Source organism: Bactrocera dorsalis, chromosome 2 (genome assembly GCF_023373825.1).
Source record: "Bactrocera dorsalis isolate Fly_Bdor chromosome 2, ASM2337382v1, whole genome shotgun sequence".
Taxonomy (NCBI): Eukaryota; Metazoa; Arthropoda; class Insecta; order Diptera; family Tephritidae; genus Bactrocera; species Bactrocera dorsalis.
Window position 1 is genome coordinate 42,948,022 of NC_064304.1, and position 21,463 is coordinate 42,969,484.

At 35.2% G+C, this 21,463-nt stretch overlaps 1 protein-coding gene across 12 annotated transcripts in view; it reads left to right on the forward strand.

The window, feature by feature from the left end:
- LOC105233453 (RYamide receptor) overlaps positions 1 to 21,463 on the forward strand; it is a 349,078-nt gene that overhangs the window by 40,294 nt on the left and 287,321 nt on the right. For 9 of the 12 annotated variants that reach the window (XR_007421727.1, XR_007421728.1, XR_007421729.1 and 6 more), the window contains one exon: positions 12,903 to 13,098. The exons of 1 other annotated variant lie outside the window; for it this stretch is intronic. The gene's annotated coding sequence lies outside the window, so the exon portion shown is untranslated. Of the gene's footprint in view, positions 1 to 12,899; positions 13,099 to 21,463 lie in introns of all 12 variants that reach the window. 2 more of the 12 variants (XM_049448421.1, XM_049448423.1) reach the window with 2 other exon arrangements.

Here is a 21,463-nt window from a genome sequence, read left to right on the forward strand (position 1 = left end):
CAATATTCTATCGGTTGGGAATATTGACAATGATTCTATCAGCATTATTCGCTTTACATTTATAACGGAAATATAGTATTAAAAGGCATAATATTACAATTACTACTAACACTAAAGATAAATGTCCGCTATGGTTTCTTAAATTTAACTCACTTAATTTTAATTCGTTGTTGCTGATCTTGTCAATGCCTTCTCGTAGCTTTCTCTGCTCTTCGTTGTCGTCTTTTGGTTTTTAGCTTGTCCGTTTGTTTTAACGTAAGCTGCCATGGTATTAGTAACTCCCAAATGGCTGTTACTACATCCGCTTTTCCAACTGGATCTATTTTTGTTTTATCCACTCGTGTTTTGGCGACATTTGTTGAGTTGCTGATTTCGTTTTTAGTGAGCTCTACTGATATTATCCGTCCATAGAGTTCGGTATGATGCAAATTCTCAATGCAACGACTGGCATTCGACGATGATGGCATTGTTACGTAGTCATAACAACGTGTACCGGTGTTGGTGACCACCTTGGCTCCGATAACTTTTCCATATTTAGAAAATATAGTTTTCAGATCCCTGGCTCTCGTTAATGAAGATAACCCGGATATCCAAAAATTACGTGAAGGTGTTGTCTGCTTTCCTGTGGACGACGATTTTGTAGAGATATTCACTGAAGGCTTTTCTTTGTCATCCTTCTGCGAAGACTTGTTTGAAGATGATTTTTGTTCACTAATGTCTTTATCCTTTTTGTCGCCGGACTTCTCATCTTTTCTCTTTGATTTATCGTCATCAGACTTGCTGCATTTACTGCTGCTGCATACACCCTTGGATGTTCTTGTGTCATCCAAAGCTGCAACCGTTTTTGTACTCGTTTGCGCTGAATTCTTGCCGGTAGTATCACCTTCTGCATCGGTGCATTTTTCCTTTTTTTCAGGTGCCTTATCATGCAAAAGTTTTTGTTCGTCTTCACCAATAGTTACATTTATCGATTCCTCATTCGATTCGCCTGCATTTTCCTCTTCCCCCTCTGGACCATCGTTTGAAACACTTCCGTTATCAACTTCAACATCTCTTTTTGCAAGATATTTTATTTCATCTTTTGCATTCTCCTCAATTTCCAAAGGAGACATTTTATTGTTCACATCGTTAAATGTGCCTTGCTCCTTAAAAGTAATTTCCTCTACGCGCAGCTTGTCTTCTAAAATGTATTCAATTACTTCAGTTTCGTCTTTATTTCCAAACGATTTCGTCTGGACTTCACTGTCCCACTTTTCTCCAAAATGTGAGCCTGCCGGAAGAGATATGAGATTGTGAGATTCCTCAGTTTTTGAAGGCTTACGAAGTTCTTCAAGTGATTCTTCTTCAGCTTCATTTTCCTTTCTATCTTTCTCTATTATTTCTGTTGTTTTTTCCTCAACAGAAGATAGAGAGAGTAGTGGAATTTTTATAAGTTTTTCGTGTTCAATCTTTTGTACTGCATTAGTTAGTTTCGTCGCAGTTGTAGATAATTTGGGTACGATAAACAGAATTGGCTGATTGTCATACTTTTTCTTAAGTAGACTCAATGCAGCTTCATAATTTTTTGACGAAATTTGAAAATGCTGTATTACTCGTGCAGCTTCGCCTTTTAAGCATTGACGAAGACGCAGCATTTTCTCTATGTTCTTCATCTGCTCGTTGTCATGTACCATAACTTTGAACACGTTGTAAAATTTGGCCCATTCCTTAGTATCGCCATAAAATGTTGGAATTTTTATTATTTTTCTTTCTTCAAAGTTAGGGCGATAAGAAATTTTAGGCTCTTCTTTTTGTAACTTTTTCTTTAAATGTTTAAGCTCTTCGTAGTATTCGTCATAAATTTCTTCGAATAAGATTTCAATTTCAACATTAAAATCTAATTTGCTTTTTAGATTTTGAATGTCTGTAAATAAACAGTCTAAGAATTTTATTTGATCGTTGTCGATCATTAATTCCTTGCTTAGATCTTCCATTTTTCTTCTGAGGTTTTCAACTTTCCTCATGAATAAGGAAGTTTTTCGATCTAAATCTTGGTGTTTAGCTTCAACTTCTTCAATTTTTGTTTTACTTGGTGATTTTGTTGGAAAAGTGTTGGACGTGTACAACACCTTTTCGGAAAAATCCGCTTGGGCTTCAGGAATTTTTTTCTTGTTTATTCCCATTTTGAGAGTTTTTCCGCAACACTTTTTTTATTTATTAATTAACTGCTTGTTGTTCTCCAAAGAAATCGTTGGAGGTATTTGATTTGGTCGCCTAGTTGACCTTGCTGTGCCTCGACTCACAGCCGCTGAATATCTCTTGGATAGCAGTTAGATCACTGCGTTTAGTCTCTGCTAAAACGGCTTATGCGATCGGTTTTAATGCGGGAATATACACCCGTCTTACCATTATTTTTTAATTTGCCTGTATTTTGAACAGGGCTTTTTTTGTATTTTGCCTGTTTTGTAAGTACAGGACTTTTTAATTTGGCCGAGCTCTTTATCCGGCTCGAAGGACCAAAAAATGTTAATACCTCAATATAGCTTCTAACAATCCTTACCGCTGGTGGGGGGAATTGAAAGTCTTACATTGAGGGAGAATATATTCATTCTGATTTTTATTTTGTATTTTTCTGGCTTATATACAATTTCTAAAACTATCTTAAATAACTAAATATATTTGTATGTGTGTATGTTTTTATGTATTGCAGCATATTTTTTATTGCTGCTTGACATGGGGTTGATTTCAAGTGTATAATTTATTGCAAGTGTGCGTGTGTGTGTTTAATGTTATCTCTGCTGTATATTTATGATTTTTGTCCCATGCATTTTTATTATTATTACTCGTAGATGTGCATTGCATGTAAATGCATTATATATATACATATGTATGTATGTATATTAATATATAAATAGATATTTCTATTTACAATTTCGGCTTTGCTGATCAGTGATATTTGAACAAATGTAAAATATCGATTTGAAATTTAATGCGAAGAATTACTTTCTACTTTGTTATTGTAATGCTGACTTCTTCTCAGTGCTTATGCAATCACAAATGCACACATAATAAGTATATAAGACAGAGTATTAAAAATAGCTGAAAAAAATAAAAAGTACTTGAATAAACAACAAAAAAAATATTTTATAAGAGGTTTGCATAACACATATTATTTTTGCAAATTTAAAGGATTCTCGTGCAAGAAACGTCGCTCAGTCGCTTACATTTTGTTGTATTCTTCTTTGATATTTTCTTCTTCTTGTATCGTATTTATTCTTCGGCTTTGCTACTGTTTTTTATTTATTTTTCTTACATTAATATTATATTCGCTTCCATGCGCCTTCGACTAAACTGACAGTTCGATTCTGTGGATGTTTTGGTGTGTGAGCAGAGTCGTTGGTATAAATATTTGAGCAACCTTATAATTTATTATTTTTAAATTTGATGTATCACCAGTGATATTATGTGACAGCTACAAGATTGTCTTTAACGCACATCTCTCACATTGCATGCCAAGCAAAGTGTGAGTAGACATACATACATACATTTCCAGACACATTAAGGAAAGAGCAGTAGCAGGGTTGTAATTTTGAGTTTTGCATTTTATTTGCTACCGAATTTCCGCACGTAATATAAAGTAAGTAAGGAGTGTGTTTTCAGAAAAAAACAAATAAAGATAGAAGTTTGCCATTACAGTGGCCAACTCGCTTTGGGCCCATTCATCGAACGTTGTTTCTTAGCAAATCTGTTTATTATACAAAAATCACAAAACAAAGTGAGTATAATTCAAGAAATCTCGCTATCATAAAAAAAAAAATATATATATATACATATATAAATATATACAGCTTAATTTTACATTTTGGTACACATTATAAATTTGTTCTCTGTTATATCGCACATGACTGTACTCCTGACGCCTAAATCACGAAGCATCCACAAAGCATTTTAAAAAGTATAACTTCCGTTTTATTTGATGTGCCGCTATGTTGTAGTTAAATGGCAACATTTTGAACGTAATGTTTAATTTTCCATCACACAACTTTCACTTCAACCATGACGAAGAGAATATTTTGTCATTTTGTCAGGATTTATTAGTCACGCAATCAGTTAAATGTAAAGATTTGAGCGAAACCAGACAGTGCAAGATGATTTGTGGAAAGAAAAGGAGCTATTTATTCTTCTGATTATTTTAAAGTAAACGCTTGCGAAGGTAATAAATCGGATTTATTAGGGTGAACCAAAAAAACTAAGCTAACGAATTTATTGGTATTGTATGTCATTAAATCATGGAAAGATTTACGCCTGAAAACGTTTGCTAATCGTTCAACTTTAGTTAAGCTTAGCTCAACTTATAATCAACATAATCGAACTACTGAATGTACTTTCGCAACACTACGACCCAACTTGAGACCTAGCATTCATTATTAGATGATAATCGACCTTTACAGACCATACCCAACACGCAGTGTACACGATGATCGTGGATAGTCGATTCGGCGCCGTTCGCAGCAACTCGGACTGACATGTGGAACGACTTGGCGAATTTCACGTCGAGATCTGCTTGTGCCGCTGAAGCCGCTCGACTTTCCCAAGCGACATCGCTTCACCCTAAGGGCTAAGAGCCCTTAACATTCAACGTTTCCGAAGTAAATTTTGTTCAGCGATGAGAACAATTTATGGTTCAATGGGTATATAAACAAGCAACATTGCCACATTTGGCAGGAAGAACAACCTGAAGAGATTCAAGAGCTGCCATTTTATCCCGACAGCACAACGGCTTGGTGTGGTTTGTGGGTCGGTGAAATTATTGATCCGTTAACGAGTAATGACAACCGACTACTTAACGCCTAAAATTGAAGATTATGATCGGGCCGACATTTGGTTTCTACAAAATGGTGGCACTTCCCACACATCACATCTATCAACGAATTTTTTGAGATAACACTTCGGTGAGCAGATAATTTCACGTTTTTGGCCAGCCGATTGGCCACCAAGATCGTGCGATATCACACCGTTAGACTTAGGTACGTAAAGTCTAAAGTCTACGCAGATAATCCCACTACAATTCAGGCCTTCTAGTAAAACATCACGCGTGTCATTTGCCAGTTACCAGTCGAAGAGCTCGAACGAGTCATCGCAAATTGGACTCAGCAGATTGACCATCTGAGACGCAGTGTTTGAAAGAGATAATCTTCAGAAATCAATGCCAAAGGATGTTCTTTCGAATGATGATAAACATTCCCCAATAAATTTGTATATCCTGTGTTTTTATTTAAAAAAGTAGGGAACTTGGAAATGGATAACCCTTTAGCTGTCATATAACGTGAAGATTCAGAATTAAGTTCTTGTACGGAAAGACTTTTTATTTCACTTTACTTCACTAAATTTGTCATGGTTTGTTCTTGGCATCATTGTCCTACTATAGGCGAATAAACTTTTAAGATGAATGAACAAAATTAAATTCTCACACGGAAGCTTCTTCATTTTTGAAGTGCTCTCTTCTATTGGTGACGCCGAAGTTAACGTTTGCAACACGCAATATTTATAACAGACATTTCTAAAAGTGTTTACACGTCACAATTTTTTGACAGTACGCTAAGTTTTGTAGTTAAAAGATGAGGAAAAGCGTAAAGGTACAGAAATGGGATACAAATGAGAATAAAATTTATTTAAGTATGTGATTATTTATTAAAATGCATGTGCCAGTCGCACGTCTACTCCATTTTAGCGTGCAAAATAAATCGAACATAGAGGGTATGGGAAAAGTCAAAATTTGACACGCTTATTTCAGTTTGTCGACCGCTGTCATTCATTCCAATTGGAATCTACAATGCGTAGCGCATTAATTTACAAATTGCGGTTGAGTTAAACCTTCCTCAAATATTATTAAAGGTTTACAGATGACCCTATCCATATCACGTACATAGTCCTTCTCTAAATGTCTGGTTTGCGGGAATTGTATGATTCCATTGCCAGGTCGTCAATCACATACTATAAAGTTCGATACAAAACTTTCAAAATATTATATTAATCTCACGGTTTTGTGTCAATCAAAGAGCCTGGAGTTATATCTGAAATATATGGGTCATTCGGTGTATTTTTTTAAACTGTTCTACAGGATCAGAGTAGAAAGCGCTGATACTATCAAAACAAATTATTTAAAAAAAATAATTTTTAGAAATGCAAATTTCTCTTATAAGTTTCTAACGTGATTTATTTCCATAGTTTGAGAAGCTTCATAGTAGTGGAGTATTTTGGAAAAGCGTATATAGTGCATTTTCCCCACTCCTTTATGTTAGCTTGAAGATGAATTAACTAGGTTTTACTCATTGGTTTAAATCATTATAACGCTGGAGTTTTTGGACGTGTTGTTATCAATGAGACAACACTTTTTTCGGAGTTGGTATTTTTGACGGTTGTCACTTGATTAATAATGCACAGCCTACTCCGGAACAACGTTTGCAATTCATGCAAATTGTTTGCTAAAATAATAATTCAGTTCGTGCAATATTCGGTCGGTATAATCTTTCAGCAGAGTCGGTAATTCGAGCTACCATGAATCGGTTTCGCATCACGTATAGTCTAGCGGATGACGCGCATCCTCAGAGACGCCGTGCTGTGCGCACCTAAGTCACTATTATTGGTGTGAAGCATACTATCGAAGAAGACCCGAATTAGTCCATCCATCATCGCAAGCAACAACTGGCGCTGTGCCCATCCACGTTTTGTAAGATTATGAGAAAGGATCTTGGTTTGCGGGTTGACGAAATTCAACTTGAAAGACCAGTAAGCGTCTAACATGTTCGGTGAATGGGCCCAAAAGGAAATGGCCAAAGATTTCGTTTTTCATAAGAAAATTTTGTTTAGCATTGATGCTCACTTTTGTGGTTGTATGGGTACGTTAAATAATTTTCGCATTTGGAGTTATGATACTGCATTAATACGACATTATTGAGGCGACGTTATTCTTTCTTCTTTACTGGCGTAGACAACCTTACAGGGTTATAGTCGCGTTAACAACAGCTCGCCAGTCACCTTTTCGCTATTAAGAGCCAATCAGAGATAAGAAGTGAAGTCAGGTCCTTCTCCACCTGATTTCTTCAACGGAGTGTTACTTTTTCTCTTCCTCTTCTTTCCTCGAACACTCCTTAGGCCGACTCATCAGATGATATAATTGCCCATGTGCATTACATAGCAGGACTTTACTTCTCAATTGCCTACTGAGTCCAAAGTAACAGCTGTTGGCAATAGTAGTTCTGAGATATTTTGTCTTGCCCTCGTTCACTACCATATCCATTTGCTTCGCTTCTTTATCCAGTCTGGAGAAAACAGAACTATAGGCGCGGTTGTTGTGGGCCTGTTTAGCTCTGCAGCTCGTATTATTTTCTCCAGAAATATATGGAATGAGTTAGGCGATAGGGAGTCTCCTTGCTTGAAACCTCGCTCGGTATTAAATGGCTTAGAGAGGTCTTTCCCGATCCTGACGGATCTTTTAGTGTTGAACAACATCAGCTTACCCAGCCGTACTAGCTTTGCGGAGATACTAAGTTTAGACATAGCAGCAAAGAAGCATGCTGTCGAAGGCGGCTTTAAATTGACGAAGATACTTGAAAATCACACGTCTTAGTAGAAAAAACTTGATTAATCCTGCGGATATTAGTATAAATATAAATCTGTTGTCGCCTTCAGATTTTATGAGTTTGAAATAATTTAAGTGATCAAACTCACCACACTTGAAGGTAGCTTTCACTCTATTGGTTATATATTATATTTGGGGCCACCCTAATATTTCTATACTTTGTAGTTTCATGCTTTCTTCTTATTATATACTCGTTTACATTGTAGAAATTTCCTTGGTATGTTCATCGACATTCTTCAAGAATTGGTTATATCAAAGTCGCTTTCATTACCCTCATGTCAGCTTTTACTATATAGCAAGTACATATTTAATGTTTTTTATACACATGTTCTTACATATAGTGCCTTGCCATTTGGCTTGCGTGTTATTCGTTCGAATATTATGGAGGCAATTTGATTTTGACTTTTGGCAGGTGTCTCCTTAAAAATTCCATAAGCTGTTGAATATGAAGTGAATAATGAAGTCCCGTTGGGATTTTGATGAATCACTTGTTGATGGCATTTTGTCTGTGTACTCGTATATATAAATTTGAATTCTTGCGGGATTCCAAAGAAATGTTATGCAATTTTGTGCCATGCTATATTGAAAATTGACTGTCACATACGAGTATGTTTGTTTGTATGTTAAGAGCATATATAATTTGTATGCAAGTCCTGAGAGTATACAAACGAGCATTTAGTTACCTTGGCGCTGCAAATCGCCTTTGTAAAAGTTTATTGAAATTTTAAATCGCTTTATTATTACATAATAAAAAGATTATGACATGGGCTTATGTGTATTTTATACCGTTCCAGAAGTAACTTGCATGCTAATAGAGAAATGCGCCAAGCGATTATAATAATACGTGCATACCAAGGAACAATTATTCTTTGCTCATTTTTGTTAGTGGGAGGAGATTCATTGCTTGATTTTGTTGATACTCTCATAAAGACGGCGAAGAGTGTGGCATAAGCAGCTTGACATGTAAACATGCTAGGGCGTCAATTTCAACCATTTATAAACTATGCTAATAGCATAACAAAGGAATATTGTATATGGAATTTGATGAGGAAGTTTTTGATATGTATGATTTGTACCGAAAAGTGGTGAATGTCGCACTCATAGCAGGGTTCTAGTCCTTGCAAAAACCTTATATAGTTTATGTGAAGAGACGGCATTCTTTGCGATGGCAAATTTGAAATAATTCATAATCAAAAGAATAGTATGTAATTTGTAGACGATTTCCAAAGATGTTTCTCGGAAGCAAGTAGAAAGGCAGGTAAATAATTATTATCTTGATTTTAAAACTTCAACAGAAATAAACAAGAAAAAACCTTAACAAAATACTCCTTACGAGAACTTGATTCCTATCGTTCAGTTTGTATGGCAGCCATATGCTATAGTGGTCCGATATCAACGGCTCAAATAAATGAGCAGTTTCTTGAGGAGAAATGAACGTGTCTAAAATTTCAGATCGACAACTCAAAAGCTAAAGAAGTAGTTCGTGTATGTGCAGACAGACAAACCTAATTCGCATTTTGTACATAAAGTAATCATGTCTACATCCAATATTGCACAATTTTTTATTCCATATAATTCCTTTACTCTCGACCATACAAATCATGCAAAACCGCACCATAACTGTCCAAGCCTCACATACCGAATATGTGAACCCCAGTGTCCACCGTAGAATTTTTACTGAAATTATCCTTCAATTTATGGTATATATATTTTGATTCGTAGATAATCCTTTTCTTATAATATAATCGGTTATACCTGAATTTAGCCCTTCCTTACTTGTTAAACTTACTTTTTTTAAATATACTATTTCTTCGAAAAGTTCAGTCAAAAACAAAAATTTAAAAAAAGGGTCCCCAAAAGTCAATTTCTAATTTACAAAAGTTATAGCTTTTTGAATATAAAAAAGCCATTTTTTAGCAAAAAATAGCAAAATTCATAACTTTTTTGAAGTTGGACAAAAAATTTTGAAAAAATTCTCAAAAATGTTTTTCAAAGGGTAGAAAAGGATGGATAAGTTTCAGCAAAATATAAAGGGGTCGGGTTCAAAAGTGGTCGATTTGGTATAGAATACCCCATATATAAGTGATCATGTCATCTTTCCATATATAAGAATATTAAAATGTATATGAATACTTCAGAAGAAAACTTTGCAAAATTAGTGGCTCCGAGGTATGCCATCTCTTACCCAAAAATTTAGTACTGAAAGCAAGTGAGTTTATGATTTGTACCTGCATAATAAATTTATAAGATGACAAATATGATTTTGATCCTACTGCGATAGAGGTGTCGCTAATTAGTTCTCCTTTTAGTGTTGCTGTGCGATGCTGATACGAGTATTTTTACAATTTTTTTTAATGAGCCTAAGCATGCATAAAACATTCTGTTCATACCGAATGACTTAATCCTTAGCCACATGGGCACTCTAAATAGTCGTATAAGAGTACAAGTGGGCAAAAGGTAGTATACAAGTATTTATAGTAACAAAAGCAAATCAGTAATTACTCCATTTCCACTATACTATTATACCTGACATAAAATCAAATGATGCATATAGTTTATTTTTTGAACAGTGGTCTACAATACCGAGTATGTAAATTTCTTATTAACAACGCATGGTTACATATTTCCTAAGCACTATGTGAAACAAGCCAAACGGTTAACCTTTTCTTATATTTTGTCCTTCCGGTGCTGTGAACGTAATAAAATATTTTACAAACGCTTCAGCGAGCTTTGGACACAGTATGTGCTTATGGAATGGCTTGTAATGTCATGGCTGCCATAACTAAACTGAAGGGTTTACAAATGACATTTAAGTTTTCCTGAAAACATCTCATGGCATTTAAATAAATTACAAATGAATAGCGACAGAAATGTCGCTGCAAAACGCCCGCTGCCTGAGGACCAACGCGGGTCAAATGACGTTTGGTCCAGTAAACAGCTGTTAAGTGCTCTGTAGATATGTATTGATTGTGACATCTGTGATGATTTTGCTGAATAATTTAAAATAATTTTCCCATTATATTTACATATTTTCACTTAACGATGAATGTTCAACAGTCCAAAACAACATGATGGGGGCCGAAGGGCTGTCATTGTTGTCACTTTAATTGTACTGCGAATGGGTTCATTTATTTGTTGGCCAAAATGAATGATACAACGCTGGTCTTTGACATCAAGGTTCATGCCGAAATAGCTGAAATCATCACACGCCATTTTCCATTTTGTAACTGTGACAAGCGTTTATGTGGGCTTTCCTCCTCCTCAATTTGTTCTCCAATTGTCAGCATTTGTTATAAAATTTACTACGTAAAGAAAAATTCATATCATTGACGTAGACAATTTGCGGAGTCATTAATCATTTCAGTTGTGCTGATGATTTTATGCTGGACTGAGCGATTGTGGGCCTGAAAAATACAATTTTGAAGAAAATGTTCAATTGTTGTGCAGTTGTATGGTCGAAATATTCGGAAATAATCCTTTCCGCTTAGTTTGTTCTTAGTAAAATTAATGGAGTTTGCATCCGCTGGAACATTTTCTGATTGTCTCTGACTCATAAAACAATTTATTTTACATGTCTTTACTTGCAGATTTTTCCTTGAACAATACAGCGAAAATGACCAAGAAACCTTAAAAACTTAAAGTTGGTTTTAGAACTATTCCATTTCATCTCAACTATTTTCTTTAAGACTTGCTATTGCTCTGAATCTGAAGGGTTGATACCTCTATAATTGCAGAGATCAGTATCCGGATTTTTTTTTTCCCAGAGACATATTGCTACAAGTTCCTAAAAGGTAGCTCTCAACTGCCGAGAAAAAATATCAGGCCGTTGTTATTTCTTAAATACAAATATGGTTTTGGCAAACCAAAAGCAGAGTTTTTTCTAATATAAGATCTGAATTTTACGACGAACTCACTAGGCACTAGGGAAACAATTTTCTTGTGCACTTGTCTCGAACTTGCAAGACAATGCCTCAAGCATTAGGGGGCTTTACAGTATGCAACACTGAAAGAAATGTCGGTAATGAGGCCACAAAAATGATTGGAATTCACTTCATGCGCAGTTATACTGAAGGATGGCTACTTCTTTTGAATTATGTAACGGCACTTCATTTGTCATCGTTAAGTACAATAAATTGCCTCTGCGTAGTTCACAAGTCTACCAGACTAACCTAACCTGAGGTCAATACTTTCATCAGGGATTCATTTAAATCTTATGTTTAGGATTTTAGTTCCTCTTATCACTTTAGAGATCAATAGAATTTCTATAGTTCCCAAAATAGAGTTTAGGTTTTCTTTACGATGGTGAAGAACGTTCTTTTTGCGATTAATGGCCAAGAACACAGGCAATATCTCTTCTGAAAGTCGTTTTAGTCTCAAAAAATGTTGTGTTCAGATATTTCAGTCTTTATTTGACTCACCCACGCCTTTACATGTACATATAGATAAACAGCATTACGAGCTTAAGCGATTAGCTCAGACAACATGGCTCCGTATATTAAGGCGGGTAAATTTTTTTCTATAAAATCGCGCATACCTGAAATGTTCTAACATTTAATACCAACCCACATAGATGAGGGTCCAGATTTTCATATTACTTTGGGTCTAAAACCAGTTTCGAGCCAGTGACTTTTAAGTCAAATTTTGCCAAATCTGATTGTGATTGTTTGTGTGGGAGATAAGTGATACAGTTTTCCGATTCGATAAATTTCGATAAATGATCAATAGATATTGTTTAAGTTAACGGTACAATTTTCGAAAATAAAATGTTCAGATCAGAACAATATAGTAGCCATACATGTTTACCTATCCAAATTAAGTCTTTGTATGGAAAACTTCTTTATTTGTGGAAGTATCTTTACAAAATTTGACACAGATTATTGCACCAGACAGCGGCACAAATGAAGATCGGACTACTATAGCATATAGCTGACTTACAAAATAAAATTCTTTTATGGATTTTTTTGTATTTGTGAAGGATATTACAAGGGGCTTTCCAAAGTAAACAGGAATTTTTGAATCTAGCGCCCCCTGGTGGCGCCATCTATATGTCGACTGGTGCGTTAGAATCTGCTATCTTTATCGATTATTCAGTGAGAATATCATGACATTTCATTGATTGGAAGTAAAGTTGTTGCGTTGTAAGCCTCAGTATGTTTGTCTTTACAATATTTTTAAAATATTTGTTTTAGACATGAGTTACAAATATATTAGTTTTACATATGCATACATATATAATATAAATACAAATAAATTCCAATACTTGTTTTATCATTTCCAGCAGTCATTTCACAGAATAAAATGCTATTCAACGCAAAACAATAAATATAAATTTGTTAATCTCTAAAACTATAAATCGATATCGTGAAATAGCGTTTGAGTGCATGCTGTAAAAATTCTACTAACGTTGCTCATACGCTCCGTCGCCCACTAGTGGAACTTTCCCGCTTTTTGTTGCTGTGAAACCCCAGTAAAGGCAGGTAAGCGGTTTTATATTTTATTGTTATTGTTTTTTAACAGTTCATGCGTCATTTATATTGAACATATCTTTTAAATGTTTTCAATTCATCGATTTGAGTGCCATTTGAGTACAACCGACACTCGCTACCGGTACTTTTTAGTCTACATGAGTCAAAATAAAAACTAGTTGTCTAATATACATAAATAATGCATTAAAATCAGCATGTATTTTGATTGCGGTTTTTTAGCAGCTATTAATGTTGTGGTGAATATAAGCGCCGACATGCTTTATCCATTTTATTTCTGCGGGTGCGGGATATTTTACTTAAATAAATTTTTGCATATTTTTTTATATTCATGTTTTTTTCCTTTCCTTATATTATACAAAGGTTAAATGTGCATGTCTGGATTTCAATTTCTACTTTAAATGTCTTTGCTCTTTTATTTGTTTGTTTAAGTGTCTCCTCTAGCCCAAGCTCTACATTACAGCATCCATTTGACAGTACTTAAGTGGTTGGTATTTTATTGCAAATCGTCTTGTCGACTTGAACTTGATTACAGAAAATTAAATAAATGTGGTGGTTGTCTCAACGGACGAATGAATACAGTGGGATTCTTTGCATTGTGATGGAATATATTTCTACATATCCTCTGGCGGTATTAGTGTGAACAGTTTTGACCTTAGGCTTTTTGAAAAGGTTCAGAATAATCTTAATGAATGGGATAAACTCAACGCGTGAACTTAATATAGGTTCCTCTAATGCTTTTAAAAACATTTTTCTTGTCTTGCATCTGTGTTTTACATTACACTAGGTTTCAGTATAGTAAAGGTTTCAGTATCTTATAAAGAGTATTTTAATTTTTTTCAAAAGGCCTTAAACGCTTCTTACAAATTTGCATGGGCGTTTATTATCAACTCCCGTCAGCTCGGTGGGATGTCTGAAGATATGCACTCACAAGTGTTTAAGTCTTGACCTTCCAAACGCGGTATGGTCAAGAAGGAAGTGCTGAGTTGTTTTCCCCTCATCTTATCCTATCCACCTTCTGCAAATGGCGTCTAGTGAGATTCCCAACCTTACAGCCTGAACACCAATAGGGCAATGACCTGTTAAAAGCCTCACAACTAGGGAGAGGCTAGACCTTTTGGTTAGGCAATCCAGAACCCACTGTAAATGAATTCAAGGCTAGTATAGACGCTTCTTTGAAGATTGCTACCTTAATGGCTGTAACCTCGGCTTGGAAGACAATGCAATAGTCAAGAAGTCTGATGCTGGAGTTGATAGATAGCTCCTGACAGTTAACACCTCCCAACATCCACTCAAGCTCTGACACATCCGTTAAGAAGCTCCCTAGCCCTCCCTCATCGGTACATGGGTAGCCGTCAGAGTACGACTTGTGATCTAAGTGATCCGCTATGAAATCAAAATAAGTATAAAAAAAACTATCTAGCCATTGGCAAATAAAAGAGTTGGACAAATAAGGGGTTGAGTTTGTTAAGATAGTTGTATGACAGTTATCAGCTTATGGTAACCCAATCTGAACAGTTTCTTGGGACATTGTAGCGATGCTTTGTATAACAATCTCCGTAAAATTTTTTTAAGATAACTCGACAAATGAAAATATTGTCCATACCTGCACTTGGTTCCGATCGTTCAGTTAGTTAGTTTGTTAGCCTGTTAGCTTTGGGTGAGAAAAACACCTGCCCAAAACTAGAGAACGATATCTCAAAAACTGAGATACTAATACTGGATACTGTTAGTTCACATATATATCATACAGACACAACGATCATTTACCATACATACTATACCCTGTAGAACTAGAGTCATGCATGAATTAAGTCTTCCGGTATATATTTTATAATATTTGTAATATTTGTTTACAATAAAGTATTTTGCATAAACAAATACCTACGTGAATTACGTCACGAAAACAAGTTGTTCTCACTTGAAAGCATTTCAGCAGAAATCGAAACTGTTGAACATATCGCAACTATGTAATTTCAGCATTGCCAATACGAGTGAATCCATTGTTACCGTTGTAATAAATAAAGCCACTCATAGTTCGAGTGTTTGCAGAAAATACAAAAAAAAATGTTTGATAGATTTTCAAGCATACATCTGAAAATATGTGAAGTGCTGCAATTCGTCTGTATAGCATGTGTGCAATCACACAATAAAGTCCACAAGGTCCACTCATTGAGCGTTCAGTGTCAACACCAAAAGTGTGTGTCAATGCCACCCGCACGTCCTGCGTGTAATAAAAGTTGTTTTGCAATTGGGAATTCTTGGTACTGGATAATCGACGTATGAAAGAGTTGGTGAATGGATGTACATATAGGATGTGTAATGGCGATGACCTCGTTGGCAAACAAAGCATTGCACTGGGCTTCACTTAAAGTTTTGTACAATCTACACTCTACACATATCATCTACAATGAATTTTGGGGTGGTTTTGACTTTTTCCGTTCATATATTTGTCGAAAATTGTAATGGATAATTGTTCATGAGGCTTAAATGTTGTAGTAACTAAAGTAAAATTCACATATATTCCTGAGTTGTTACGTAATTTACGGTCATAAACTTGTTGTTTGGTTTATGTCAGGCCAATTAGTTTGAATTACATTTGTTGTGTTGTGATGAATGTTATATCATTTGTCAAATACGAAGTTGTTTTTGGTTACATATAAATTAATTAAAGAATAAAATTGGAATTGTAATAGCTACTATGACTGTTGTTGTTACTAATTATTTGTAGGTTGTGTTATTTCCATGTAGAAGTAATATTAATCAAAATCCATCCATGCTTTGGATAAAGAATTGAAGAAAAGACCTGCATACACGTCGTAATAGCCTTTTTCACACAGTCAATTTAATTTTGTACCTTATAATTATAATTGAGAAACCAGTTTTTTTCGTTTCACACAGCCGGCTACTCGATCAACGATTGGAACAATTAACGATCAGCTGTTACACTTGTGTTCCTCGTTTTGTATGTTGATGACTAAAATTCATGAGTTAATTGCTATTTTATCAATGCGGACAAGAAAATTTACAGTCTGGACAATAACCGACTGCCAGAATTACGGTGTGGACAAGCACTCGCCGAGTGGCTTTCTAGTTTCAACTCCACTAAGAATTAATTTAGTTAAATAAGATGTAAATCGATCTAAATTAGCGCATTAATCGAGCAAAGGCCGCTTAATTGATCAATTAACATATGTGATGCGAAAAGGCTTTAATGCTACAGAGTTTCGATACTTTCGTTTATATAATTTCAAAAATGATCACCCATGATAAGATCTTCAGTCACTGACAAATTAAATTCTTCAACTTCAATAACTCATTCATTCTTTTGAAGAGACTTCGCACAGTAAGTGGTCCTACAGTTAAGTAGAAGGTACTGCTTGTAGGCGCTAGAATACGTCGATGGTTTCAAAACTGTGTAACTTAATGTGTTTACATACTTTTATAAAGGGTGATCCATCGAAGTTCCTACAAACACAAAAACTTAAAATTTAATGCAGAATTTTTATTATCATTAGAAAGAACGTTCTGTGACATTTATTATATTTTCTGAAGGCAATCTCTTTCAAATATTGGCTGCGGTTACGTCTCAGATGGTCCAACCCTTGAGAACTATTTTCGGTGACTCAATATTTCGACTGGTAACTGGCTTGATGTCTTGCTCCCAAGCCTAAATCAAGCGGGATTGTCCGCATAGACTTTATACTTTACATGAACGAGTTTAACGGAGTGAAATCATACGATATTGGTGACCAATCGACCGACATAAAATATGAAATTATCTGCTCTCCGAAGTGATATCTCAATAAAACCATTCATTGATGGTGGCGCCGTTCTGTTGAAACCGAACGTCGCCCAGATGACAGGCTTCAATTTCAGCCATCAAATAGTCGTTTATCATTGCACGATAACGAACGCGATTGACGGTTACGTTCTCACCGGCATAATTTTTGAAGAAATATGGACCACCGGCCCAGAAACCACACTAGAACGTGGTATTTTCTAAATGAATGACATATCTTGAATCTCTTCAGGTTGCTCTTCGTCACAATATGGAAATTTTGCTTTTCACATATCCATTGAGCCAGAATTGGGCAAAGCGATGTCTCTAGAGAAGGTCGAAAGATTTCAGTTCTTGCACAACCTGTATTTGTACGCTTTCAATTTAAGATCTCGAAGTAAAATACGGCAAACGTGTACACTCTCACCTACAGCTGCTATATTTTCATCACCGCGTGCTGAGCGCGGTCAATTTGGTCGAATATTATCCAGTTATGAATGCTGGATCATAGTACGCTCAGTACGTTGGCCATAATTTGAGCGAAGCGCTCGAAACACATTCTTTACAGAACTTGAATTTTCGTAATAGAGTTGAACGATGTGTAAACGTTGTTCAGCGTACTATAGGTCGATGAAATGCCAAATAATACTTGTAACGCGTTATCTGACAAAAAAAGGCCTTTGAAAACAATACTTCTACTGGGATCATCCGTTAAATCTGGAATTTTTCTAGCAGCATTTAAAATTTTGGTAGTGACTGGCTGCAACCAGCTTCATCTCCTCTTCGAACATAGTCGACTGTTAATTAGAGGTCTTTAGATCACTTGCAAAGTTGTCGTCAAGCACATTTTTACCTTATTTATATAATTCGGGCGAAATAATCGATATGTGTCCATCATCATTGGTAGCCATGAAAGTCGATTAAAGTCCTGATGTCAGATGCAAAAAACTCGTTAGTGCTTGAAGCGTACGTTTCTCGACTTTATCGCATGAAAATTGTACCAAAGCAAACACGCTGAGAATTTCTGTTCGCAAATATGAAAAAAATTAAATTTTTTGCTGCCAGCTTTGGCAATGGTTTTGATGTGGAAGGTATTTTCCGCTATTCTATAGACGGCTTTTGTTTGGAAGATTTACAAAAGTTAATCAAAAGATGAAATACCGTTGCATTTTCCGTTTTTCTTTGAAGTCTGAATGGTGCCCTGCCAACACGTTATGCTTTCATATTTTCATGCAAATCCCTGCAATGTTTAATTTATAGACAGACAAGTGCTTACATATGTTTGTAGCATATATGTATGTAATATTGGCGCATTTTTAATAACTGCTACATGTGCGCAAAAAATTGTTGAATTCTAGTACATGCACTATTGGGTAAAAAATGAATTTTTTTGATCGAAAAAATATTACAAAAAAATACAATTTTATTGTAACAGCAGCAGCAGCGTGAATAATTGTTGGAAAAACTGGCATGGCGCATGTACGGACATAACCACCAAAGTTGAGTTCTCACTTCAACACATTTTTGCAATAAATTTATAGGGTGACTACTGTAAAAAAAAATTAAAATATTTTTTATATTAATTAAATTTTAAATACATATGCATTATTAATTGATACAGTGACATCCACTAAAATACAAGAAAAAATTAATTTACAGTTGAATATTCAAATTTGACTTAAGCCGTTTTTGTTGACATGCCACCTTACAGGTTATTTGTGCAAAAAACCTTCATATTTCATGTGAAAAAATTGGTTTCACCGTTTCTCGTGCAACTTTTTCGACTTGTTTACAATTAAACGCTCATATGCATACGCACATGTGAATTTCCCTCGATATTTTTTCATGATAGTAAAATATTTCACGAATTTTTTCGCTTTGCCACGCTTAATCCATTCATCTGCTGACGTTTACCGAAATTTATGCATTCATTTTCGATGATTTGTTTGACAAATATTTTCTTGCTTTACAGCAAAAACAATAACTACGTCCACGTGCAATCGCTTGTTGTTGTATACTTCGCTTGGTGAGTCCGTTATGTTTCAATTTTAACGCCACAGTTATTAATTGGCGCTGCGGAAAACACCAAATTTCACCGTCATCATACACTTTCATATCAAATATTTGCCTCAGTAAACATTGAAGCTTCCTGTTGTGAGTTTTTTGTTTATTTATTAGATTATTATTACTTTTTCAATACTCTTGCAACATGCTGCACACTGAGTATAATGGCTTTTTTTATTTTATTTTATATACTCGTACATATCAAAACGATTGGAATGATGAGTCGTTCAGGGGAATTAAAAGAGAGTTATTTTAAGGCTTTTTAACAAAATCATTTCCGAGAAATCTCGAAATTTTCCGGGCTTTAATTCATACAAATTGCGAGCCTACCTAAAATTCGGTTGGGAAGGAACGTATGTAGTTCTTCCTTACTTATTTTTTGTGAAATGTCAGAAATTTTTGATCATTGCATTAAAAAAGAGCTTACAGGGCTGAGTGAAATTCAATCACATTTTTTGACAGTTAATTTATTCCAGTGTTGAAAATTAATCGTTGGTTAATATAGATCATATATTCCTGGGCAGTGTAGAAAAAACAACAATTTATATACATATAATATGTACATACATATATAATAACCGGTGCTGACAGCAAACTCACACAAATCATAATAATTAACTGGGTGTAACTAGGAGAAGTTGTGCAATAACTAAACCTGTATAGGTTACAAATAAAGGCACTACTTGCAATATGATCCATCAGATTTAGAGGAACATTTTATAATATAAGGACTTCTGAAGCACGAAAACAAACACTCTGGAACACTTGCCGTTCGATTGTATAGCACTTACTTGAAGAGCATTTGACGACATTCTTGAATTTTTTAAACCACTACTACTGCTGGTTGAGACTCTGAGAAGAGCAAAAATCATTTACTAGGTCAGTTGAAAAATCCCAGGCCTACAGTAAAATACATTTTTTGGCAAAGTTCTTCTGTCAAAGTTGTTTTAGTTTTAGTATGTAGCAAGTTAAAAGCATATGCTACTGACAAAAAGTGATACAATCGAGTCGGAAGTACACCCAACTTCCATATTTTTCAGAAGGAATTAAAATGTTTCCTTACTTGTTTTAGTATGAGTTCTTCTTTGCTTCAAAATGGTCCCCAGTTCTGACCATCACTTTCACTGATATGTGACGTGTTTCTTTTTTTCGAATGCGACCGTTTGGTTTTGTGATTTCGTCTTTCGAACAGTTTAATAAGGTCTTCTCATTTGCAAGATTGTCCGTAATAATTATTCTATGCGCATCCCAATATACCGACGCTATAACTTTGCCAGCAGACTATTGCGTTTTTCCACGTTTTCCACGTTTTGGAGCATCGTCTGCATTATATTCTAAAGATTGTCGGTTGAATTTAAGAGTGAAAAGATGGAGTCATGCTTCATCCATTGTCACATATCGACGCAAGAACTTGACTCTGATTCATCAACTCTTCTCCGAACCATCAACTTGTCGTTGTTTTTGGTCAACAGAGAGCTCACGCGGCACCCACTTTGCACAGAGCTTTCTCATACCCAAATATTCGTGAATTATATGATGTGCACGTTAAGTTGATATCTTTGGAGCACCTGTTATCATTTAAAATTATTTTGTGGACTGTTTTGATGTTTCAATCGGTAACGACCTCTTCAGGACGTCCCTTACGTTCACCAACTTTGGTTCTCATTTCACCACGCCTAAACTTAGCAATTAATCTTTGGTTGTTGATTTACCTGGGGTAGTGACTGGAAACCCGTCGTCAAGTTTTTGCTTCCAATGTATTTTAGCCCTTCAAGAGGCAGTACTGTATCAACAGCCTGAATTTCTTTTTATACATTTTTTTCACAATGCCAAAAGTTATTCAGTCAAAATTACATAATCCACAAACTAATGATCCCACTGCTGTCTAATTTATACACGCGCCTTTTGAATGCTTGGACTAACAAAAAAGTTTATGGATTTAATTCTAGAATCGTCATCTGTACGCCAGATCGAGGACTTTTCAATTTTCCTCAAAGCTGTGCAGGTGGATGATTACGACATAACTATGATTTCTATTAAATCACGAAGAAATTGAGCATTTCTAATGCTCTTAATTAGCTTTCAAGCGAAAAAATGCTTTTAATACCGTTTTCTTTCTTTTTCAATTTGGAAAAAACAGAAACTGCTTAACACATTCGACTAGAAAGTTTTAATTAAAACAAAAAAGTTCTGATTTCAGTGGTGGCCGCCGTTGTTTATATAAGATCTGGATTTATATAGGATCTGTATTTAAACTTCGTTTCGACCTCTCGGTAAACAATAAATAATATGCAAGCTTGTATTTGTTTTGAAAATGTTTCTATAAAGCCCATTAGTCTTTCCAAGTTATTTTAAAACTTCTTTAACTCTCCATTTTGTTAAGCAACGTGGAGAGACACACCTCAAAAAGAGCAGAAGGCCGACCAGTTATGTATGATATGATTTAATAGCACTTAAGCTGTACAGCAGTCGTCATAATACGGTAAACGTGATCTCTTTTGAGCGTTTGTCTTA